We start from the raw sequence: 26482 nt of genomic DNA on the forward strand, positions 1-26482 counted from the left end.
AATGGATGCTGTATTTTGTCAAATGCATTCTCTGCATCTAATGAGAGGATCATATGGTTCTTGGGTTTTCTCTTGCTGATATGATGAATCACATTGATTGTTTTATGAGTGTTGAACCAGCCTTGTGTCCCAGGGATAAATCCTACTTGGTCATGGTGAATAATTTTCTTAATGTACTGTTGGATCCTATTGGCTAGTATTTGGTAGTGTGGCAGGATACAAAATCAATGCCCAGAAATCAGTGGCATTTCTATACACTAACAATGAGACTGAAGAAAGAGAAATTAAGGAGTCAATCCCATTTACAATTGCACCCAAAAGCATAAGATACCTAGGAATAAACCTAACCAAAGAGGTAAAGGATCTATACCCTAAAAACTATAGAACACTTCTGAAAGAAATTGAGGAAGACACAAAGAGATGGAAAAATATTCCATGCTCATGGATTGGCAGAATTAATATTGTGAAAATGTCAATGTTACTCAGGGCAATTTACACGTTTAATGCAATCCCTATCAAAATACCATGGACTTTCTTCAGAGAGTTAGAACAAATTATTTTAAGATTTGTGTGGAATCAGAAAAGACCCCGAATAGCCAGGGGAATTTTAAAAAAGAAAACCATATCTGGGGGCATCACAATGCCAGATTTCAGGTTGTACTACAAAGCTGTGGTCATCAAGACAGTGTGGTACTGGCACAAAAACAGACACATAGGTCAATGGAACAGAGTAGAGAACCCAGAAGTGGACCCTGAACTTTATGGTCAACTAATATTCGATAAAGGAGGAAAGACTATCCATTGGAAGAAAGACAGTCTCTTCAATAAATGGTGCTGGGAAAATTGGACATCCACATGCAGAAGAATGAAACTAGACCACTCTCTTTCACTATACACAAAGATAAACAAAATGGATGAAAGATCTAAATGTGAGACAAGATTCCATCAAAATCCTAGAGGAGAACACAGGCAACACCCTTTTTGAACTCGGCCACAATAACTTCTTGCAAGATACATCCACGAAGGCAAAAGAAACAAAAGCAATAATGAACTATTGGGACTTCATCAAGATAAGAAGCTTTTGCACAGCAAAGGATACAGTCAACAAAACTCAAAGACAACCTACAGAATTGGAGAAGATATTTGCAAATGACGTATCAGATAAAGGGCTAGTTCCCAAGATCTATAAAGAACTTATTAAACTCAACACCAAAGAAACAAACAATCCAATCATGCAATGGGCAAAAGACATGAAGAGAAATCTCACAGAGGAAGACAGAGACATGGCCAACATGCACATGAGAAAATGCTCCGCATCACTTGCCATCAGGGAAATACAAATCAAAACCACAATGAGATACCACCTCACACCAGTGAGAATGGGGAAAGTTAACAAGGCAGGAAACCACAAATGTTGGAGAGGATGAGGAGAAAACGGGAACCCTCTTACACTGTTGGTGGGAATGTGAATTGGTGCAGCCACTCTGGAAAACTGTGTGGAGGTTCCTCAAAGAGTTAAAAATAGACCTGCCCTACGACCCAGCAATTGCACTGTTGGGGATTTACCCCAAAGATACAGATGCAATGAAACACCGGGACACCTGCACCCCGATGTTTCTAGCTGCAATGTCCACAATAGTCAAACTGTGGAAGGAGCCTCGGTGTCCACTGAAAGATGAATGGATACAGAAGATGTGGTCTATGTATACAATGGAATATTCCTCAGCCATTAGAAACAACAAATACCCACCATTTGCTTCAACGTAGATGGAACTGGAGGGTATTATGCTGAGTGAAGTGAGTCAATCGGAGGACAAACATTGTATGTTCTCATTCATTTGGGGAATATAAATATAGTGAAAGGGAATATAAGGGAAGGGAGAAGAAATGTGTGGGAAATATCAGAAAGGGAGACAGAACATAAAGATTCCTAACTCTGGGAAACGAACTAGAGGTGGTGAAAGGGGAGGAGGGCGGGGGTGGGGGTGAATGGGTGACGGGCACTGAGGGGGGCACTTGACGGGATGAGCACTGGGTGTTATTCTGTATGTTGGCAAATTGAACACCAATAAAAAAATAAATTTATTATAAAACAAAAAAAACAAAATAAATAAAAAAATGAAAACACTGGGGGGACTTTTATGGATTAAAGAGACAAAGACATATGATATTACAATGGGATCAGTCCTTTACTAGAAGAAAAACAATACTATAAAAAAAGACATCATAAACTGACTAAATGAAACACACACACACACACACACACACACACACAAAGAAAATATAAGACGGTGTGTAAACCACAGAAATGTATATTAATGAGATGATGAAAACAAACACAAGATGGTCCATTAAAAGCGTTCATCGTCTCCTCCAGAGAGTCAAAGAAATGCCTATCGGGCACCTCCAGGGTGCTTAGTACTTGGTTAGGATGAACAAGCCATTTACTGGGCATTCGGCAATGGCATATATACAACAGTAAATAATAGGAGTCAAACATAGCAAGATAGAAGACAGTCAGGGACCACGGGAATCAAAAGGATGGTGATCAAGAGAACCGAGATCAGCAGCAAAACCTTGAAGTCTTCAAAGTTGAGGACCAGTTGCCTAGCAGCCAAAGCCTTCATTGTTTTCCTTATGGAGCCAACAGGATAGCTGCCTGAATGTTTTTTTTTTTTTTTTTTTTTTTTTTTTTGTCAGCCGACAGTCCATGCCCTCGGAAATGGGATCATTTAGGCCACAGCAGGCTCCCTCTGCAGAGGTCAAAGTCCTCCTGAGTTCTCGTAAGTACCTGGGCCTCCAGGAATTTGCAGTGTGTGGTCAGGCTAATGAACTATCCAGTCTCCTTTTTGCCTTCAAATGTAGACTCCGGTTTCTTTGGAGGCAACATGACCATTTCTTACCAACCCTCTGCTTAGAATCTACAAAGGACCAATTGCCACAGGACTCCTCAGTGTGCTGTGTCCACACATCTCAGGATGGGGGCGGGAGGCCACTGTCCCAATCCTCAGTGCTCCTAGGAAGCCACCACCCTGGCATGCTCATGGACAAGAGCCTTTCTCTGAGGGCTTGGAGCTTTCAGCTCTCTCTTCTTCACAGTCGTCAGAGCTGATCGCTCTTCCACACAGTAAGGGCTGCAGCTCACTGCCCCTCTCTTTCCCTTTCCTTCTCTTTCTTCCTTCCTCTTGTCTTCTCCCTCCCCGCTCCTTCTCTTCTGTTTCCTTCCTTCCTTCCTTCCTTCCTTCCTTCCTTCCTTCCTTCCTTCCTTCCTTCCTTCCTTCCTTCCTTCCTTCCTTCCTTCCTTCCTTCCTTCCCCCCTCTTTTTCTCTCTCTTTCTTCTCCAAAAAGCTTTATTGTTTCCATTTGGCCCAAGACTTGGGAGGGGGTTCCCAGGTGGTCAAAAAGCTGCCTGGTGCTTGCAGGGCGAGGCTTACCCACAAGCCCTGGCACCAGGAGGATGCCACAGGGGTCCCTCAAAGGCTGCTGGGCTTCAGAGGCTCCCAGTATTGCTCAGGTGAGCCTTTGGAAGAGGTACTTGCCCAGGCCAGCCTGGGGGCCGGCCAGCCTGTGGAGGTTAGTCAGGTGGTCGCTCATCTTCTTGATGAGTTTCACCTCCTCATCCAGGAAGTGGTTCTCCCGGAAGTCAGAGCTGCGGGTCTGTGTAGTCAGAACCTGGGGCATGCAGATCCAAAAGGGCCTGGTTCAGGTTCTTCTCCAGAACCAGAGTGGCTTCCATGGCCTCCAGGGTTTTACCCCCTAGCTGTCTTGGGATAGCTTCTGCACAGCTTGGGAGAGGGCACAGCTGCTGCTCTGGTTTTGCATCTTCAAGAGATGCTTAGTATCCTCAGGCTTCTCAATCAACTCTCCGAAGAAGTGGCCCATACCCCAACCCCCATCTCCAGCCACATCCTTGCAGTAGAAATGGAAGCGCAGATGGAGGTAGGTGTGGGAGGCCCGCAGATGCATGTTGACCAGGGGGGCGACAGTGGCCTCCAACTTAATGGAATAATACTGACAAATCTGGGAGCTCACTGTTGATGGGTAATTAGGAGCTAAGCTCAAAATAGGAGGTTGGCTGGTCTCACAGGCAGAGGGTGATGCAGAAGATAGCTCTGAAGGCTGCGACTGGAAAAAAGATTGGAGGGTGGTCAGGGACTGGAAGAAGGGGCATCCTTGGGTCTGTTCCATCCACACGCTGTTGAAGCAAGAGACAGATCCACGGGACCTCTGGGCTCATTGGTGCACTGTGGCTTCTTCATCTCAAGCCCCTCCATGATTGAAGGAGCATAGGCTTTGGAATCAAAGAGGACTGGCTTTGAAACACAGCTCAACCCACTACCAAGTGTAGTTGCATAACTTCAACCTCCCTGGCACGCAGCCACTTTGAGCTTTGGACTACCTCACCGCATTTGGAATTGTTCCTCCAGCAAAATCCTAAAGATCTATATTTTCCCCATGACCTTTTTCTAATACTCTAGCTCTCTTACTTTTAGTTTTTTAAAAAAATATTTAATTAATTTATTCATGAGAGACACAGCGGGAGAGGCAGGCCCCATGCAGGGAGCCTGACATGGGACTTGATCCTCAGACCAAGGATCGTGCCCTGAGTCGAAGGCAGATGCTCAACCACCGAGTCACCCAGGCATCCCTCTAGCTCTCTTACTTTTACACACCTGTTTTACGCCTGTTGTGCCTGTTCTCTGATTTGCCTTGCTCCTCCATTCCTCCTTGTTCTCCTTCTTCTCCCTTCCCGTGTCTCAAAGTATAGACACCATCATGTCATTGATAACATTCTTTGACAGCTTCCTTGTTTCCTCGTCTTTACAGCAAAATTCTACTGCTAAATCCAACCGGGTGATTGCCCCTTCTGGTTTTATACGCGCTCTCTAGAGATCTATTAGGAAAACAAGATTAAACTTTGGTGAGAGGGATGCCTGGATGCCTCAGCAGTTGAGCGTCTGCCTTCAGCTCAGGTCCTGATCCTGGAGACCCTGGATCGAGTCCCGCATTGGGCTCCCTGCATGGAGCCTGCTTCTCCCCCAGCCTAGGCCTCTCTCTCTCTCTCTCATAAATAAAATAAAATCTTTAAAAAATATATAAACTTTGGTGAGGATCCACAAGTACGCATTCCCCAGCCTGGCTCGTCACACTTCGACCTATGACATTCTCCTTGCGCTGCCTACACATCGCCTCCCCGAGAGCCCCCAGCTGAAGCTCCAGCCAACCTCCCTCACTTCCTGCTGCACCCCCTTTCTCAGTCCTTTCCCAGGTTCTCCCCCGATAATTGCATAGCTCCACATGGTAGCAGGTTCTGCGTCTCATCTCCTATTTGCTTAAGGATGGCATCCTGTTGTCCATCTCTGCTCTCTCCTGTTGCTTTACCCTTCCTCCACCTGCCCACTTTCTCTCTCAAAATATGAGCGTGTTCAGGGTCTTCTCTGCTTCCTATGCTCCCCTTCCCCAGACACTGCTGGGGACAGCTTGAGACATTCGTCCTGGTGTTTGCTGTTATAAAGCTCCAGCCTCTCCTTCTTTCTCCTTACTGCCCCCTCCTCCGCCTTCATCTTCGGGCCTATGAACATTTCACAGGGCTCTGTATCCTCGACCCTTTCCTGTTGTCATCCCAGATCTTCTCCTATGGGGGAATATTAACAACTGGCATGGGTGGGCACTGACAGATGGGAGCGGATTCTGACCACAGGCCTGTGACAGAGCCATGCCACAGCCTAGCATGCCATCCACAGTCACTTGTGCCCCGGATCTGTGCCACCACCCCACACCTCTTTCATAAATCAAAGTGGACACATTCCCCGGGACGTAGCACGGGCACCATAAATTTGCCATTTGCCAACCTGAGCTCTACTTTTCCTCCTCTTTCCAAACGTTTCCCTGCCTGCACTGCTTGTATGGCCCTATTCTATCTTGAGGACAACTGTTTGACCACCGTGATCTTGGCCTCTCCTACCTTTGCTGCAGTGAGAATACACGTCTTCAACTGGGAACATCCCTGCTAAAATCCTACAATGGCTTTGTACTGCTTTTGGGATCAAAGTCACGCTCCTTAGGGCATACAAGGCTCTTCAGGACGTGGCTTCTGCCTGCGTCTCTAACCTGACTGGCCTCTCAGCACTTCTCTCACCCCCCCTTAACCCTTTGCACCCTCCACTGTGTGCTAGGTGGAACCCCAAATATCAGCCCCCGAAGTTTCTGCTAGTTTCTGCCTTGTGTCTTTCCACAGCATCTCTTGGTTACCTGGGCCCTCATTGTCACCACCACCTTGCCCTGACCTGCTTGTTAGAATAGCTCCCTGCTCCCTTTAAAAAACCTAGTCCCCCCTCCCCTGCAAACAAACAAACAAACAAACAAACAACCCTAATCAGAGATGTTATTTCTTTTAGGAAGACTTCTTGAGCTCCCCAGTGCCCAGTCGGGGGTAAGCACACTCCCCGCTGCGCTCGTTATGCCTCATGGTTTCCTCTTCCACTTTGCTTCTCAGAACCGATTGCATCTGTCTCTTTGCCTGCCTAGCTCTTCCCTGCAATCCGAAGTCTCTAAAGGCAGTCAGGTTAGTGGTTGGTGCACAGTAGGAGCTCGAGTTTATGGGTTGAAGGGCTGATTGCACCAAGCAGGAAGATCATAAACGATGAACACCAACACACCGCATCTGTTCACTGTCGGTATATGGGTTTGCTTATCATTTGAAAAAGCTTAAAATTAGCGAAGCAGATAATACTGTCTGGTCTTTGTTCAGTGTTTGGAGAAACTATCAAGACACACGAAGTGTCCCTCAGGAGTTTCTGAGAATCTACCGCTGATGAGAGGGCTCTGTGAGCACCTGCTGCCTCCCTGTGGACACTGTGAGTGCCTAATGAATCCTGACTGACTAGCTCTACCTCGCTCCGTGCTTTGCCAAACAGACCCATAATGCTTGAGGTTAGTTTCATTTGCCACCATCCTCCTTTCTAGATTTTTCTTTCATAGAGTAGAGATGGACATGCCAAATCGACATAAGTAACATTCTCAAATCACCTTGCTTTGATTTTGGGTGCTTTTTCAAATCCTGCCTCTATAGTAATCATATCAGTAGGAGTAAATAATTTATCTTTGAATGTTGGTCTGTTGCCCTGTAATTTTGTTACATCAAAGCGTGTTCCAGACACAAATTGTGATTTAGCATGTGTTGTACTGGATCTTGTATTGCCTGCAGCCATTTGATTTAAAATTCAAGAGGGAGATGTTGCACTTACTAGGGGCTAAGTGACCATGTGTGAGGAGGGGTGGTATCCATGTGGGGAAAATGCAAGTTTCATTGTGAGCAGTGAGGAAGCGGTTACCTTTAGTCATTGGAGCAGACAAAGTAATTGGGAGTAAATTAACTGCATAATAGTAAAGGACTCTTTCTTTAGAGTTAACTTTATTTTTTTTTTTTAATTTTTTTTAAATTTTTATTTACTTATGATAGTCACAGAGAGAGAAAGAGAGAGAGGCAGAGACACAGGGAGAAGCAGGCTCCATGCACTGGGAGCCCGATGTGGGATTCGATCCCGGGTCTCCAGGATCGCGCCCTGGGCCAAAGGCAGGCGCCAAACCGCTGCGCCACCCAGGGATCCCTAGAGTTAACTTTAAATTATTGTCCAAATTGTGGTTAAACATTACCTCACTTGGGATCCCTGGGTGGCTCAGTGGTTGAGCAGCTGTCTTTGGCTCAGGTCGTGACCCCAGAGTCCTGGGATCGAGTCTCACATCGGGATCCCTGCATGGAGCCTGTTTCTCCCTCTGCCTTTCTCTCTGTGTCTTTCATGAATAAATAAATAAAATCTTTTTAAAAATATTAAAATAAAACATTCCCTCATTTGCCTTTCATTCACAACTCTTACTGCCCCCCACGGGAGATTAGCAAAAGGTGGATATAATTAATTTCTCAAATTCTTAAGAGAGAAATTCAAGCCTATTATATTAGAGTATTTTATCCTTCTTGTGCTAATGCTGTCGATAATAATTTGAACTTTGCTTATGACTGAAATTGAAATGCAAAGTAAACTTCTTCCATCACATGATTCTTGCTGGGGCTTCCTGGTCTTACTGTCTATCTCAGAACATTCTCAGTGTCTCTCTTTTCAAAGCTAACCATCACCGGGCCTCATGCTGTGTTGTGAATGTCCAAATGGCAAGGCTGGTGTTTATTAATTCCACATTAGCATTAAGGAATGTAAGGGAATTAGCATTTATTGATCACACACAATGTGCTAGAACAGTGCTGGGTGTTTACAGATGCTATCTCACTTAATTCTCACCATAATCTAGTTGTGAAGAGATTATTTTCATCCTGTTAGATAAGTACTTTGGGGTTCCAAGAGCTTAAGCAGTTTGATTTGACCAACAGAGCACTGAATGTAGGGGAGCCTGGACTTGAATCTAGTTATGGTTGATTCTGAAAGCTCTTTATCGTTCTGTCATACAGGCTACATCCCGTTATGACTAGGGAGTATCACAGATTTAGCATCTAGTTTCTCTGTTATTAAGTCTTTCTCTGAAAAATTTCATTGTGGTTGCCAGTGAATTCTCTCTGTCTCTATAAAGTGCTGCAGAGGATACCATGTGCACACATATGCATACGTGGGGATGTGTTAGAAAAGTAGAGATGGTTTTGTTTATACATTAGGGTATTTAGCCAATAACACTCACACTGAGAATTCTTCCCTTTTCTCTGCTTCACAATATGAGTTTCATAAAAATGGTCTATAACTTACAAAATCAAGGTGTGGATCAACAAATGATTTGTCTGCACACACTTCGGAGTAGTTGACGCAGTCTGGATTCCTTCGCTTTTCTTCATCTGTCCTCACTGCCTCTGACTTCATTTTCATCTACCTGTGTTGTGTTCCCTTGGGACTTGGTCTCAGTTGATACCAATTCTTAGCGGCCTACTCCACCCCTCTCTCCCCTTCTCTTTTTCTGGGCTTGTCTGTATCCTTTTCTATGAAACCTTTCTCTGTCAACTCTTATCTTTGATTTTTTTCTCAGTCCAGAACTACCCAGTTGAAGCAATGAGAGAAAGGCTAAATTATTGTTAGCAGTATTTCTACAATTAGATTAAAACAGCAAGGATATTGGTTAATGACTTCCTTTTTCTTTTTAAAATTCATCCACAGTGGTTGGACAATGCTGGTATTTGGTGGGCCCTCAACAAATATTTCCAGGTTGTTGGTCAGGGCTGCCTATGAGACGATGCAAACATGGGGGCTACACAAAATGCCATATATAAGTTTTTTCTTTCTTTCTTTCTTTCTTTCTTTCTTTCTTTCTTTCTTTCTCTTTCTTTCTTTCTTCTTTCTTTCTTTCTTTCTTTCTTTCTTTCTTTCTTTCTTTCTTTATTTCTTTCTTTCTTTCTTTCTTTTCTTCTTTCTTTCTTTCTTTCTTTTCTTCTTTCTTTCTCTTTTTTTAAGCGAGGGAGTGAGGGGGTGGGGAGGAGCAGAGACAGAGGGAGAGAAGATCTCCAGCAGACTCCCTGCTGAGTGCGGAGCTGAGGCTGGATTTCACAACCCTGAGATCATGGCCTGAGCTGAAATCAAGAGTCAGTTGCTTAACAGACTGAACCACCCAGATGCCCCCCAAATGGCATGTTTTAACCGTTGTTGGTTTCCATGTCATGCACTTTGAAAGTGATGAACCCAGTGAATGGGGTGAGGGCTACCGTCTGTCAGGTACATGTAGAGTCAAAATCTTCAGTGAGGAAAGGCTCCTTAATATAAGGAATACTTCGGTATTATTTAAGTACTTATTTAAGGCTCCTTAATATAAGGAATACTTCGGTATTATTTAAGTACCAAGTTAATCAGATGATGTGATATAAATCATAAATAGAGGCTGGGGAGCCCTGGGTGGCGCAGCGGTTTAACGCCTGCCTTTGGCCCAGGGCGCGATCCTGGAGACCCGGGATCGAATCCCACATCGGGCTCCCGGTGCATGGAGCCTGCTTCTCCCTCTGCCTGTGTCTCTGACTCTCTCTCTCTCTCTCTGTGACTATCATAAATAAATAAAAAATTAAAAAAAAGAGGGGCTCACATTACCCAGTCTTTCCAGCCTTGTTGTTCTTCTGTCCTAAACGAACCCAGTGCTTTGGCCTCCTAACATCAGCCCCAGTCACAGTCTTTTCTCTATTATCAGTTGCTGAAAATTGCTTAAGGCCTCCGTGTGCTCCCAGAGCATGCCATCTTCTGCTGGCAAAGCACTTACAACAGTTTAAATGATGTGTGAGGCTGGGTAATATATCATAAACCCCCTGTGAGGCTATTATATGCTCATTGCTTCAGAGGAACAATGTGGAGAGCAGAAAGCAAAATGCTCCTTTAACATCTTGGAGGGAGAAGGGCTTCCCCCTGTGGCGGAATTTGCTATCGTGCTCCCTAAAACCTCTTTCTTTTTTCTCTTGGACACACGGCTAGATGACATTTCTGATTCCCTTGTAGTCAGATGAGACCATAACTAAGTGTGACCCATGGACTGTTGACAGAAATGATCTCTGCTCTTCCATACCTGGACCCAGAGGCCCCCAATCATTCCTCCACTGTCTGTCTTTTCCACAGCTGGCTGCATAGAGAGGACACTAAGGACGCAGAGGACAGTGGAGCTGCAGAATGAAAGAGAAGTAGGTCTCTGCATCTCCATATGGAAGGTTTCGGGCTAAACACTTTCAACAAACTGTTTAGTGACAGAATGGGGATGGGTGGCAGAAAGACCTGATACAGACAGGTTTGTGGAATCTGAGAAAAGATGTGGAGATCCAGGTTGGCAGCAGAACTCTAGCTGAACTCTAGCTGAACAGGTATGGAGTGAGTCTAGGATCCCAGAACACTATGCGCCAGAATAATTCCTATTCCCACAAGCACAGATCGGGCATAGGATACAGAGCTGCTGGACACAACGGTCTGCACAGATGGGTCGGGGTCACGTCTCAGTGGTGATCGCATAGGCTGATATCAAGCACCAGATGGAATACTGGATGTCTCAGCAGATGCAAGTGCTCAGTAGCCTCAGGTGGCCTCAAGAGACACTGTTGCCCTTCCTAATCCCTCCCTAAGAGCTCCTCAACACTTTGTAAGACCCATCTCCAAAATTATATGCTACGGTCTCTAATGGGCTGAGATGATGTTTCTGTTACTCTGGGAGAATGGGAGCTTGACATGGAAAGTAGGTTAAGTTATTAAAAAAATCAAGAAATATATGTATATATACGCCACTGAGTATGAGGAGCAAGATTCATCCCCACTACCTCCATTGCTTATCTGTCTTCCCTATGAGTTCTATGAGGCAGGGCCTGTCCAGTTCACCAGGTTGTCGCCAATGCCCTGCACATGGCAGGCACTCAATGCCTATTTATGAATGTGTGAACAAATGAATGGTCTGGGACAAAAGGGCAGTTCCATTTCTGCCTACCAGTGGTGGCTGTGGAAGTAACTTCACATCAGCAAGCACAGAAAACCAGGTTGGGAGAGTCTTCTGTTGGAGATTTTGTCCTTTTCTTCTAAAGGTCAAAAAGCTAAATGTCACTGAATCTATTTCCTGAGAGACAACATTAGCTGCTGGGTCTTAAAATAATAATTAACAATGCCAGAACCCTGTCCCCTTTGTGAAGGCTTACTCTCATCCGTGTTAGGGTGTTAAGCTCAGAAGATAATAAGCAGCTGTTTAATGGCAGGCTTTCACTGTGATATATGTTTTTTATAAAACATGGGCTTATATGTATATTATGTCTTCATAACTTTGATTTCAATCATAATAAGCACAAGCGGGTATCAATAATGTTTTTATATGAGCTGGAAATAATACATTTGTTCATAATTTGAAAGGGGCTATTTTTAATATACAATGATGTAAGATCATTTCAATACTGGGTTTTAATTTTTTATGATAATTATAATCACAACAATGATTATCGGCATTGTCATGATGGGGCACCATTGGCTGAGTGCTTACTTGGAGTATCAGTTGTTTTAAAATTAATTTTGAACCTATGGTTCAGTTAACCTATGGTTAATTGGTTTTCAACCTATGCCTAGAGAAGAAGCAGGTGTCCTTCTCCTGTGCCCCTTGGGATCACGTCATGAGAGGCACATGGGAGCAGCAGAAAGTCCCAGCCAGAGTAGTCTAAAGGAATCAGAGTATTGGAGGCTAGAGTCTCGCTTTCCTGATCATAGCCAAGGGGGGGGGGGTGCCAAGCTTAAGAAAAGCTTTTAGCTCAGCATGGTAGAGGGTTGAATTATAGGCCCCAAGGGATATGTCCACCCAGAACCTCATAATGTGACCTTAGGTGGAATAAAGTTCTTTCTGATGCAATTAAGGTAAGGATCTTGAGGTGATATCATCCAGGATTAGGTTGGACCCTAAATCCAATGATGAGCATCCTTATTAGAAACAGGAGAGAGATATAGGGAGAAGAAGGCCTGTGAAGAGGGAGGCAGAAACTGGAGTTATGCAGCCTTAGGCCAAAGAATGCCAAGAGTTGTCAGTGGCCACCAGAAGCTTTGAGATTCTTCCTTAGATCCTCCAGAAGGAGCCAAGCCTGCAACGCCTTGATTTCATATTTCTGGCCTCCAGGACTGTGAAAGGAGAAATTTATGTTGTTTTAAGCTCCCCAGTTTACGATAATGTGTTATGGCAGCCCCAGGAAACTAACACCAGAGCAGCAATAGCTAGGCATGGGCCTGTGGGCACTCTTCAGTCACATCCTGCACATCAGAGCACAGATGGCCTCTGAGTGTCCCAGCCCAATGGGTGCTACTCCAGCAGAGAGCTGGAGCAGCCCAGATGAGGCCTCAGGCCAGCATTGGGGAGGAAAAGAGTGTGGAAGCCCAGGGGCAATGGCTTGGACTCCCTCATTTTTAGTGACAGAAGCCTGATGTAGAAGCAGCTGGTCTACTCTGCAGGGCAACTGGTAAGAACCCAGTATAGCAGGTGGCTGCCCAGCTGCCAAGAAGAGTGAAGGACATCATGGAGGAAATCCTCAGGACCTTAGAGGAAGCACGTAGCCCAGGAACTTCTGTGTCCACGGCCAAGGCGTGGTGTGAGCTGTCTTTGGTGTTTTGTTAACCAGGAAAAGGAGAAGAGATGAGAGAGGAAAGAAAGATTTTCTTAATATTTTCTTTCCCCTGGCTTACTTTATAGTAGGAATACAGTGTTTAGTATATATAATGTATAAAATATGTGTTAACTGTTTACAGCAAGGCTTCCAGTCAACAGAAGGCCATCATTGGTAGTTAGGTTTTGGGGGAGTCAAAAGTTACATGTAGGTCTTCAGCTGTGTGAGTGTCAGTGCTTGTTGCGTTCAAGGGTCAGCTATATTTATCCAAAAGAGACCAAGTGTTTACCTGAAGGACACTATATTTTATACTGGCAAGGAGAATTACTTTTAACTGACATGTTTAACTTTTTCCCTGGTATTTGTCACATAGGAGGCTGGAGGAATAGGTGAGTTACAGAGAACAATTTACTTTTTTTTGCACATCTGAATTGTTTGCACAAATTCAAGAGTTGTATACTTCATCTCCCTCTCATTTGGGATGAGGTCTTCCTCACCAGACTCCTGTGCTTCTCTTGCAAGAACTTCATGGTTCCAACCCCACCCCAGAAGGCTTCCACACGGCTCATGGCTCAGTGTGGGATCCCAGCAGGAAACCAGCATAAACTCCAGATAACATCTTGTCTAATGTGTATCATACTCGACAGGTGTGAGCTCTTTTCTTTTCTTTTTCTTTTCCCTCCCTGACTTTTGATCATGAAAAGTTTCAAATATGCAAAAGAGTTGAGAGTAGTTCAATGGACAGTCTCATACTTACCACTCTCTTAGATTCAACAACTGCTAAGATTTCCTCCCTCTTCATATATATATATATATATATATATATATATATATATATATATTCATATATAGGTTTTTTGAAGTATAATTGGCCAACAATAAACACATTTATTTTTTATTCTTTTTTTAATTTTTTTTTAATTTTTAAAGATTTGTTTGAGAGAGAGCGTGAGTGGGGGGCAGGGGCAGACAGAAGGAGAGGAGGAGAGAACCTCCTCCTCCATGCTGAGCATGGAATCTGATGCTGGGCTTGATCCCACAACCCTGAGATCATGACCTGAGCTGAAACCAAGAGTCAGATGCTTAACTGACTGAGCCACCCAGGTGCCTTTAGCGTATATTAAAAGTACACAATTTGATCAAGTTTTGCCATGTGTATATACCAATGAAACCATCATCATAGTTAAGATAACAACCACGACCATAACCTTCACCTAAAAGTTTCTGCCTCTTTCCGATACCTCCCTCCTCCACTCTCATTTCTCGCCATTCATCCCCAAGCAGCCCTTGATCTAATTTCTGTCACTATAGATTAATTTACATTTTCTAGAGTTTTATATAAACGAACTCACACAAAATATACTCTTTACTGGAGTATACTCTTTACTGGGCTTCTTTCACTCAGCATAACAATTTTGAGATTCATCCAAGTTGCTGCATGTCTCACTAGTTTATTTCTTTTAGTCCCAATGTCCTATTGTATGTAAACCAAAATCCATTTTTCCATTCACCTGTGGATGGAAATTTTCATTGTTTCCATCAAATAAAGCTACTGTGAGCATTCCTATAGGGATCTTTGTGTGGACATATGCTTTCATTTCTTTTGGGTGCGTATTTGGGAGTGGAATACTAGGTCATGTTACTGTCTTTGTATGTTTAACATTTTAACAAACCACCAAGTTGTTTTCCAAAGTGGTAATACCAAGTTACATAACCACCAGTAGGGTAGGAGCCTTCCAGTTGCCCCTAATCCTTGCCGCCATTTGTTATGTTTAAGCTTTATAATATTAGCCATGCTAGGAGGTGTGTAGAGGATTCTCATGATTTTGATTTGGGTTCCTCTAATGTCTAACAATGCTGAACATCTTTTCAGGTTCTTCCTTACTTCTTTCATACATTTGCTTTGGTCATGTGTCTGTCCAAATCTTATGCGCTTTTCAAAAATTGGGTCAATTGTCAAATTATTAAGTTGTAAAAGTTCTTGATATATTGTAGAAAAAAATCCTCTATTAGATATATGTTTTGGAAATATTTTCTCCGAGTGTGTGGCTTGCCTTTTCATCTTTCATAACTGTGTCTTTAGAAGAATGAAAAGTATAGAATTTTGCTGATGGTGAGACATGGAGATAGATTCAGGAGGTGCACTCTGACTCTGGACCCAATCATTGCAGAAGCGGTGGTTTCTTGGTCCCTGCATCATACCTAAGGAAGGAGATTCCTGGAGCTAAGGGCCACAGCAGCCGTTTACTGATCCTACAATGTGCTGGTCATTGGCCTCTTTGCTTCTGCTCCACCCTGGCTTCCTGTGCTCTGTGTGCAGGCGCAAGGTCCCTTTGTAGACTCCCTTCCCAATGGGTCCCTGGTTATGTTTGGCCAAGGTGGCAACGTCAGGAGACTGGGCAGTGTGGGAATAGAGAAGTGATTTTTTTTTCTTCTTTCAGCGTTTGGAGGAAGAGCAGTGGGGACCGCAGTGGCTGACACTGTAGAGACAGAAGCTGGAGCACCTGCTCTGGTTTCCACACCCACAGCTCAGGTCTGTGAGAATTGAGATTCTGGTTGGTTCTGCAGGTTGGTTCTGGCCTGTGGGAGTGCTGTTTTCCCTTTCAGCTCCTCCAGCTCTGGCCAGTTGGGGTTTCCCACAGTTACAGATCTTTGGGGAACATTATTTTTCTTCTTTTGTCCTTTCAGCTGTTCCAACACCCTTGCAACTAATGCTTATGTTAAATTTCCTCTGTTTGAAATTGAGAGAAGTATTTGTTTTGTTTTCTGATTGAACCTGATGGATGCATCTTAACTTCTGAGTGTGGCAGAGAATCCTATCCACTAGCAGGCTGGCTCTGAAGAATTGTTGTAGGAAGGATTCCTGAAGGCTCCACCTAAAGACTCTCCCCCTGCCCTTCTCAATTATTCAGGAACACCAAATTTCCTACCTTAAAACTCTTTCTGATTAAAACAGCCAAAGTGATTTCTGTTCTCTGCATCAGAAACAACAAGATTCTGGAGTTCAAAGCCTTTAGTCTAAGTCTTTTGAAAACTATGTGTTTAAAACATCTGCACACCCATCTCTCTGGCCTAGCTTCAGGCCATGGTCAGTGAGCCACACATACATTCTGGTGACTAGAGATCCAGAATCTCTGAGTGTCTTGAGTGACTGCTGATTGCTGGCGAGGACACAGAGCCGACAGGTCGGGGGTGTTTGTGGATTTCACTTTGTTGGGTATTTGTGACCACAGTGATCAGTTATATGATGTTCTTTGTAGGTGTTTTGGTTATTGTCGTTTGGGTTTTTTTTTTTTTTTCACACAATGACATTAAAAGAAAGGGTAGCAGATATACACACATTCTAGTCAGATCTGAGTGAATTGAGCTCTTCCATCCTATGGCCTGCAGGATAATTTCATGTAGCCTCAGTTTTCTCACTGGAATGGGGGTAAAATGTCAGCAACAACCTTATATGATTTTTGTACAGGATTAGGTGAGATAAACTGTGTATATATGTGTAAAGTGCTTAGCTAAGATTGGCAGGAATATAGTAAGTATTCAATTAAAAAATAGCTATTATATTCCAGAATTTGTACATGGTTTTACCTATAGGTAAACCTCTTAAGGACATGAAGGTGCAAATTACCAATTTAAGCAAATCCACCAACTTGAGAGACCACCTGGGCCAGGGCCATGCTGTGTCACTGGATGCTGTGCTTGCTTCTTCTGAGACGCGAATCCAGAGGGCTGCTTTGAGGACTAGATGAGAACACGGCCACTTACTCCTGCCAGCCACGGTGAGGGCTGATTGTTCCGACTGAGAGTGTGAGAGAAGCACTTTAGGAGGAGCCAGGGGAATCTGCTAGCTGGTTTCATCCACAGACCTTTCCCAGTAGGCAAATGTAGTCACCACCATTTCATAGCATACTGCAAAAGGCTGCTGATAAATGTGCTCCCCTTCTCAGTAGAGTGCAAGTTTTGAATTTGGGGACGATTTTGGGGGGAAGTCTTAATTCATCAACAATTTTTAAAGAAAGTCTCTCTGAAACTCAGGATGTTTCTGGGGGATATGCCTCCAGACACCCAAGAATGATTCTTCACAGGGAACCTGTAGAGAGAATTTTGGACATCAGGGTAGTCAAAGGGCTGCCATGTCCACTAATGTGGGAACCTTATTTTCTATGTTACACATTGAGGGTAGCCTAGTTGGTGGTCGACCCTCCTCTCCTTGCTAAAGGAATCCAATTTTGTTTGGACTGCAGCTTGCCCAGCCTCAGGAGACCAGTCATGACTGAAATAAGTCAATCATAGCAATCTTATTCCCCTTTGCTAATGATTGGTTTAGAGGTCTAGCCAATGGCTTAAGTCAGCTAAGGGATTCTAGGAAAGATCTTCCTTCCGGCTACAGGAGACTTACTTTATCCTTCCTGCTTTGAACTTGTCAATGTTGTGAGACATTGTGATGCTTGGTGCTGCTGCAGCCATCTTGCAACCATAAGGTCAAGAGAACCACAGAGATGCACAGGTAGCACTCTTCTGTTATGACCCCACCCCAAAAGTGCCTATCCCCAGATTTGTGTTTAATGAGATCATACTCAGAGGCCTAGTCTGTTGTATTGCTTTGACCCTGATTCAGTCTGGGTGCAGTATGATGTCCGGGTCGGAATTTGAGAAAATAGTTTAGTACAAGATCTGGTTGGTAATGTTTACTTGGGTGTCCCTCCCAAATTGTTATTATACTTTCCATACTAGACTGTGCTTTAAAATATATGGCATAAGAGTCTGCCTCCATTGATAATTTTCTGTCTCTGAATCAGTCTGGTACAAAGGAAGATAATGTAGAGTGGCTGTTCCTCAGCCTAGTGTGTGTCTGTAAATAAGCTCACTCACTCCCATTGTGTGGGAACAGCAGAGAGTTCCATACTGAGAGGTCTTTAGTTATATCATTGCTAGTTGGTGTAGACGGAGTCATGCCTGCTATCATAGCCTCAATAATTGATTCTACAAATAATGTTCCCTACCCATTCCACCCCCCAACCCAACAACATATTCCTAATAGTTTTTTATTTTTTATATTGGCTCTTTATAGCATTTTTTGACATCCTGAGGGTTTTTTTTTTTTTTAAAGATCTGCTGTGTGCTTGGCACAAAAACTGTGTTTTGCTTGCCCCAGTGGCTAATTACTTGAAGTGGGAAAAAAAAATCTCAACTACAGACTAACAACATAAGCTTGGAAGTTACCACCCACATGTAAAGCCACTCTTCTTCAACGAAAATATTTCATTGGATTACATGGATCCACAAAGAAGCTTACACCATACATTTTGGGAGAAGAGGAAGCGGGCTTCCTGTAGAAAGACCTTGTGACCTCTATTTAACCACAATAAAGACCTTGTTATATGTTTATAGCCCTGATTGTGGAGTCAAGAACATGCAATGAAACTGCTGGAAATTTTGGTCTGATAACCTGACTGGATGTACACTTTAATAAGAAGTTTTAGAAAAAATTATTATTCTAACAATTTCCATAAGATACAATATTTATGCATAATACCACTTCAATAACATCCTGTAGACTTGAAAAGGAGCATCCCTTCTTTTAAGGGAGATATCTTGGTTTTGTTTTGATTACAAAAGTAGCATATGTTGTGTGACAAAAATGCAAACTATGTATTTAAATGTTCAAATGTATAGTGTGGAGGTTCCCTGTAAGCTCATCTCCCAGAGACAACCACAACTATTTAGTGCACAGACTTCCAGTTTTTCATGCATACATAATATATTTATATAAATAGGATCTTACTCAACATACAGTTTTATAAACTGCTTTTGTCACTTAAAATATATATCTTGAACATTTTTTCAACTTAAAAGTTACATACTTCATCTTTTAAAACAGATGCAATAGTTCAATGGGTAGACATCCTTTATTTTATTTAATCAAACAACTACACATTTAAAAACCTTTTTTTTACTATTTTAAACAAATATACAGGTAACACCTACATACCTGCATCCTCACATAGTTTGATGATTTTTCTGAGGATATATTCCAAAAAATGGAATGACTTTATCAAAGGATAGTGGTTTAAAATCTTAATACTAAAAAAAAAAAAATAAAATAAAAAAAATAAAATCTTAATACTCTTTGGCAAATTTCTTTTGAAAATTTATTTCAATTTGCACTCTTGTACACAACGAATGAACACAACCCCTCTCCCGATATCTGTACCATTGCCAGTGGTAACAACTGTTTGAATGTTTGTCAATCCGAAAGCTAATATCACTGATGTTTGGTCTCTATTTAATTAATGAGTAGTGAGGTTGAAGATCTTTTCATTGGTTTATTGGCCACTGGTATTTCATACTTTGTTAATCGCTTGAGCATATCTTTTGCCTATCGTCAGTCGGAGGAGGGGGTAATCTTTTACATTTGAGAGGTTTTTTTTTTTTGAGAGTTTTTAAATATTAAAGACCTCAGTTGTTTTTGTTTATAGAAGCTAATTGCTTATTGAAGATTATTTATCCAGCATCTGGAAGGTTGTTCACTCACAAAGCCCCAGTCTTCCTGGGGAAGCAAGTTGAGTTAGATGATGCGCACCCCCCATTTTTTTTTTGATGGCACTTGAGATGTGCATTTACTAGAGTACTTGTCACTCAGTACTGAGTGCCCAGAGGGCTGAATCCTTCCTTAGACATGCAGCTCTGAGAGGCAGGGAAAATCTTTGTTCATCTCTGTGTCTTAGTACAAACAGGACACTCTGAGACATTGAGAGTGGTACCAGCAGCAAAGCCAGTTGGTGTCCTTTTTTCTCTGTCTTCCACAGTACAGCCCAGGCTAATTCTGCAGAATGGTAAGGGAGCAGCTGTGCTCTCATCAGCCCAGTTTGAGGCACTTTCGGTGTGTCAGCATTATAGCAGAGGCAGGTGATGTTTACAAAAGAAGAACTAGACCCTCTTGGTCATTTGCCTTTTTTTCAATTCAAGGGAACTCTCCCCCAAATTGAAAGTAAGGGCCAAAATGAAAAGGCCACTGTCTGCATATGTGGCACTGTGTATGAATGGAGACCAATAAAGCAGAATGATTTAGCCTTACAAATGCCTCCAAAATGATACATATAGAAAGGACAATGACTATATTTTGATATTTATGCATTTATTTCAAGATGCAAATGTGTATCTAGCTTGTGTAAATTCATTTTGCAACTTATTCTCTTTTTTAGTGATCATGCTAACAACTGAAATTTCTGAAGAGCTGTTGCTAAGCAATATAACTTGAAGCATGTAATGAAGCTTTCTGGTGACTACTTAAATATAAGAAAGTACTATCTTAAGTTTACTACTTCATTATCCATCTACTTTTAATGTTTGTGTGATTGCATCCTTCTTCCTTTCTTAATTAAAAAAATTTTTACAGTCATCTAAAACTGATAGAATGATCTAACCAAAGACGAAGGGGGAAATCTCTTTCAGGGAAAAGGGGTTTATATAGTGACAAGGAGACAAGACTTTGGTATTCAACCTTGGATTATCTGTCATTATCTAGCTGGGGGACTTGGAGCATGTTCCTCCCTCTTTCTGACCCAAACTTTACTGGAAGTCCCAACCAATGTGGTAAGACAAAGCACATGGAGCAAAAGCAAGGGAATTTTCTAATTGTACTCTATTGTATACATTGAAAATTTCCAAATGACTTTACAAATTATTAGATGTAATAAAATAGTTCAGGAGATCACTGGGTGGCTCAATGGTTTAGCGCTGCCTTCAGCCCAGGTCATGATCCTGGAGACTCGGGATCGAGTCCCATGTTGGGCTCCCTGCATGGAGCCTGCTTCTCCCTTTGCCTGTGTCTCTGCCTTTCTCTCTCTGTCTCTGTCTCTCATGAATAAATAAAAAAATAAATAAAATTTAAAAAAATACAGCAAGTTTGCTGTATAAAAAATCGACATACAAAAATCATTCATATTGCCATATCAGCCATAAACAAGTAAAAATATAAACTGAGGAAAAGATACCATTCTAAGAGCAACAAAAGACAAGGTAATCTAGAAATAACTATGTACGAGTTATCCACGGAAAATATTAAAATGCATTACTGAAGAACCTAAGGAAAAAACCTGAACAAGTAGAGGAATATACTATGTTAATAGATGGAAACAATTGATATTGTTGTCATGAAGATACTCGATGTCATTTCTTCCCCACAAAACTTACAAACTCAACAACATTCCCATAAAATCTCAATAGGGTTTTTTTGTGGAACTTGACAAATTGATCCTGAAATTCGTATAGAAAAAGGCCAAGAGGCCTCTCCTATAAGGGCCAGGAGGAGCTAAAACAATTCTGAAGAAGGCAAGGAGGGGAGGAGAGGCCTTCAGATATGAAGATAAATTATAGCACTATGGTAACACAAGGTGGTGCTTTTTTTCCAGAGATAAACAGGAAGATTAATGAACTGGTTGGTACAAAATAGAGATCAACAAAAGCCCATACTCATATGAGCATTTGATATATGACAGAGACACCACCACAAATCAGTAGAAAAAGCATAGGCCTTATTAAATAGTGACAGTACAATTTAATAGCATTAGATAAATTTAAAGATAAATTCCAGGCAGATTAGAGATTTAAATATGAAGGACAGAATTTTAAAACTCTTAGAAGAGAATACAGGTGACTATCTTCATAATCTCTGTTAGGAAAGTATTTCTTAAATATGAAGTCAAAAAAAAGCATAAACAAAAAGTTTGATAAATTTGGTTATATTAATGCCGAAAAGCTCTGCCTTTATAAGAAATATTTAAGAGACTCATTTACAACCTACAGACTGGGAAAAATAGTAGAAATAAATATAATCAGACACCTGGCTGGCTCAGTCAGTAGGGCATGGGACTCTTGATCTCTGGGTCATGAGTTTCAGCCCCATGTTGGGGAAGGAGATTACTTACAAAATAATGATAATAATTTTAAAAATGAAGCTAGCAGTTATTAAAGAAAAGAAAACAAGTATAACTGACAGAATTGGTGTCTAGGATATGTAGAAAACATTTATGAATCAATAAAAAACAGGCAAATAGCCTAATAAAAAAAAATGGGCAAAAGATACATACAGTCAATCATAGTAGAAGAGAACACCTAAGTGGCCAATGAACATATGAAAAACAGCTCAACTTCTAGGAAAGTGAAAATAAAAACATTAGTGAAACAACATTTCACATACAGAAGGTTGGCAGAAATGGAAAAGCTTGATAGTAGCAAGTTTTGCAAGTCTTTGGAGAAATGAGAATTCTCTTCTACGACCTTTGGAACCCAAAGAGATGGGAACTTAGTGTTTACAAGTGTGGACTCTGGAGCTGTGTGACATTATCAAGCTATTTCAAATACCCAAGCCTCTACTTCCTTGTCTGTGAAACACAAATCATAAAAATAGCCAAACTTAAGTAGAGCATCATGGGACCAGGCCCTGTTCTGAGGTACCTCAGAGGGTTTGTGTGAAGATTCAGTGAAAACAGTGGCTCCTCACAGAGTTCACACTGTACGAGTGTCAGGTATTTTCATTTGTTAGCATCTAGTAAAGCTATAGCTGTCCATTCACTTCTATCTGATAATTCCATTTGGAAGTACAAATTCTTGAAAAACTCTTGCTACATTCGCTCAGGGGAACTTTATAACAATAATGTATTGCTGTGATGTGTATTACAGCAAAAAGTGAAACTACCCAAACAAGTAGGAGGGAAATGGATAAGTAAATTGCGATATTTTCATTCAATTGTGTAAGAGCTACACATAACAGCATGGATAAATGTCAAAATAGAATGTTAAATAAAAAGCAACACCTAGATTGGTATATATGATAGGGTACCATTTATTTAAAGTTTAAACACATGCAAAACAACATGATATGTTTATGGGTAAATATACTGTGTAAAAATATAAAAACAGTTATGAAGGACTTTACCAACTTCAAGATAATGGCTACATGAAGATAAGAGAGGGACACCAGGAATCAGGGATCTAGGCTGATGGGAGCAGAGTCGTATCATCTAGAATATACAATTTCATCTGTTGCTGCAGAAGCAGACAAGTAAGACAGGAGGAGCACTAAAGGGGCTTTCTCTGACCCCTGCCCAGAAATGACACAGGTCGTTTCTGCTCACATTTCATTGGCTAGAAAAACTTACATGATCCCATCCATCTGTAAAGGAACTGGGAAGGCCATTCTTTTGAGGAGCGCTTGTGATGTTTCCCCACACTTGGTCTGCAAACTAAATGTAGACAGACCACACTTAGATCCAGAATATATAACCTTATATTGGTCTGAAGCTCCTCAATAATTCAGTGTCTCTGGATCCCTTGATCATTGGAGCTTCAAGGAATAGATCTGCCATCAAAGTCTTGAATGCCTTCATAGATACCAACTGTTCGTTTTACAGAATCATCAGATGGGATTACCAGGGGTTACCAGGATTTTCTCCCGCAGCGAGTCAAAAGGAAAGTCTGGAGTGGGTCCACATCTTTTGCAGGTTTTGTACAAGTGTCTAGAATATCGTGGGTCAAAAAAGTAAATGTCAAATAGGAATTGTTTGTAATTATTCTTTTAAAAAATTAGGATTATCCCTTAGTGACTTAATAAGGCTCTTTGATTGGAGTCTTTGAATGAGGTGCATGCTGACTGTAGATCTTCCACAGTTTGGGAGGCTTGGAAAGGCTCATTCATCAAAGCCAGCAGTTTTGGCAAACTCTAAGCCACAGCTTTAATTAGCATTATGTTGCTTTCTTCAGTTTGGATTTTGCATAAGTTAAAGCAGCCAGGGAAATATTTTCCTCAAATCCACCTGCTCGCTCAGCATCACCTACCCCTTTGGTCTTCCATAAATAGCTCAGGATGAAGAGTTGACAGTCTATTTGTTTCTGTACTCACAGCTTGGGTGCCTCAATTGAACATATGGAGAGGTAGGGTTCGGGGGCTTTGTGACTCTTCTTGAGCCAGGGAAGTGAGCACCTGAAGCTGTTTTCTTAGTGCCCTCCTGGATCCCCATATGGCTCTTAGATTTGGAGCTGGCTTTAAAATTAAGCCAGAGCTCTAACTGGCTTTGATGTTGCCCTGGTGTGATCTCCTACTTTTTCTGACTATCTTTAGAAACCAGCACTCTCAGAGCTGCCCAGATCCTTGATGTAGGCACCTGTGTCAATCTGACTTCTAATTAAGTATCAGATAAGTAATTTGGGCCTATTATTAAGCCAATTTCTATAAATATAGAAATGAAAGAGAACAAAGACTACTCGGCAGGATATACTACTGCATTTTGCAGTTAGTTCTCCCTATTATTGGTATATTGTTCACTCACTTCCGTTTGAATAGTGCATGAGGTCTCAGCATTTCTCTCCAGTCCTGGAGGCAAGAGGAAGAGGAGCATGGATGAAGGTGCGCCCGTTGTGATGGGGTTAGCTATTCACCATGGTCAGAAACAGCTTAATGCATCATGGCAGTTTGGGCTGATTCTCTTTGTTCTCCTTTGTTTCCAGAAATAGATACCTGACTACAGAGAGAGAACCCATATCTTACTGATCCCTTTTGAACCCATTGAGCCCTTTCAGTGCCTTCCAGGATAAAAAGGGAAGTGGATCTTTTCTTTCTATATTCCATATTCTTCTATGAGCAGATGAGTACAACTGGGTTCACTGTAAGTAAGCAAGAGCATGTTGAACACCCCCAGATTCTTTACAGTGGAGTATTTATTACCAGCTGTATACAGAGAGCCTCTCACTGCTCCTTTGGCCTCAGCTGCCTCACACAAGGGCTCAACTGGGCAAGATGCAGATGTAAAGACCCGGACACTCGGGTCTGATGTGGGCCAATTCTGATGGGCAACATCTGCTCCTGAGGTCCTCATGAGATCTGAGGCTTTATCATGCTTGCATCAGAGACTTTTCCCTCCTCCCAATACTGCTTCTTTCCTCTTCCTTTCATAGGTGCTGATCCTTCATAATTCCCTTTATGCCAACTCTGTCTCAGCATCTGCTTGTGGATAACCCAACCTGCAACACAAGGCAAAGCTCTTTCCTTTCCAGCCACCCACATATGCCAAGCTCAGCTGTAACTTCTCTATATCCAAGAGCAGCAGCCTATGGTGGTGGTGATGGGGAAGGGTACAGAACCCGGTGGGGCCCTAAAATTATGGATTCCAAAGATATTGAGAACCAAGGATGTGGGTCCTTTGAGTTCATCGAGTCCAGATTTTCAAAAATTACATTTTGAGGAAGATGTTAAGAGAGCACTCCCCCCAACAAAGTTCCCAAGACGAAAACATTTAGGAACGACAGCACACTACATTCTCTTTGGAGGTTTGTTATGCATATTCATGAGAAATTCTGTTGTAAAGAACATAATTTAACTTTAGCTTAATGATCATTATCCCAATTTATTTGATTTTGGAATCCTTCTATTCCCATGAAACAACCATTAGTAGCTCACAGTGCTAGAATTCTTTTCATAGCCCTTTGGGAAGCTTCAATTGAGACATATGTAGAAATTGAGTCTCAAATAGACAAAGTAACTCCCAAAGCCAGCAGAATTAACTCTTGGTAGAATCAGGACTGGAATGTGGGGCTCTTGATTTTTTTCTAGTACTTCCTGCGAGGTCTAGCTGCCTCTCTCAGATAATCCTAAGAAGATGTTAAAATAAAATTTTTTTGACCTCATTTTCAGCTGAAGCTCAAAGACAATAAGAGCAAACTACTCCAGGTTCCAAAAAAGTGATGCTAGACCTCTGAGCAAGGTTCCCCAGTGGTGAGGCCGACCACCAAGAAGCAGCTCGCACCAGGAGGCTGAAGCCGGAAACTGGACATTTGTCTTAAGAGAGTGGTTGTTGTGTTGATATAATGGGATGGAAGGAGGTTTGCCTCTCCCTTCCAGCAAAGTGGAAGTGGCCTCCAGGGGCTACTCCCAAAGACTGGTGCACATTTCCTGCCAGAGGGAGGCTGGAAATCAGCCTTGCATGTACAGATCAAAAAGCCATGCTTTAGAAATCCCTGCACTCCCACCAGTGATGGGACAAAAGTGACTTTTTTTTTTCCATGTGGGCTTGAGAGAGAGCTCACCTGGAGTCGTAAAAAAAAAAAAAAAAAAAAAAAAGACTTGACTCAAGAGGGCTGCCTAGAGTGCAGAACAAAACAGAAAAATGGGTTTTGTGAAGGTGGGTTTTTGAGATTCAGAGCCAAAGAGGAGTTTTAAAAAGCCATGTGTGTCACTCAGCAATTGGGGGTTCTCCAAGACATCACAGAGGTCTGGCCCAGAGACCAAGTGGGCTTTGAACAGCAGTGTGGCCAGGGCGAGCTAATGTGGGCTCAGTGTAGGACGGAAGGCCCCCCAGTTCTCCCTTACCTGATTTCTTTTTCCTTCCAAATCACCATCACTAGCTA

At 42.2% G+C, this 26482-nt stretch overlaps 2 pseudogenes; both read right to left on the reverse strand.

Moving 5' to 3' along the window:
• Positions 1-3510: 3510 nt before the first annotated feature.
• On the reverse strand, positions 3511-5322 carry LOC129499967 (ferritin light chain-like; annotated as a pseudogene).
• Positions 5323-6394: 1072 nt separating this feature from the next.
• Positions 6395-26482, reverse strand: part of LOC129499968 (protein LSM12-like) — a 76307-nt pseudogene continuing 56219 nt past the window's right edge.

The sequence above is a fragment of the Nyctereutes procyonoides genome, unplaced genomic scaffold, assembly GCF_905146905.1.
Source record: "Nyctereutes procyonoides isolate TBG_1078 unplaced genomic scaffold, NYPRO_anot_genome, whole genome shotgun sequence".
NCBI classification, from domain to species: domain Eukaryota; kingdom Metazoa; phylum Chordata; class Mammalia; order Carnivora; family Canidae; genus Nyctereutes; species Nyctereutes procyonoides.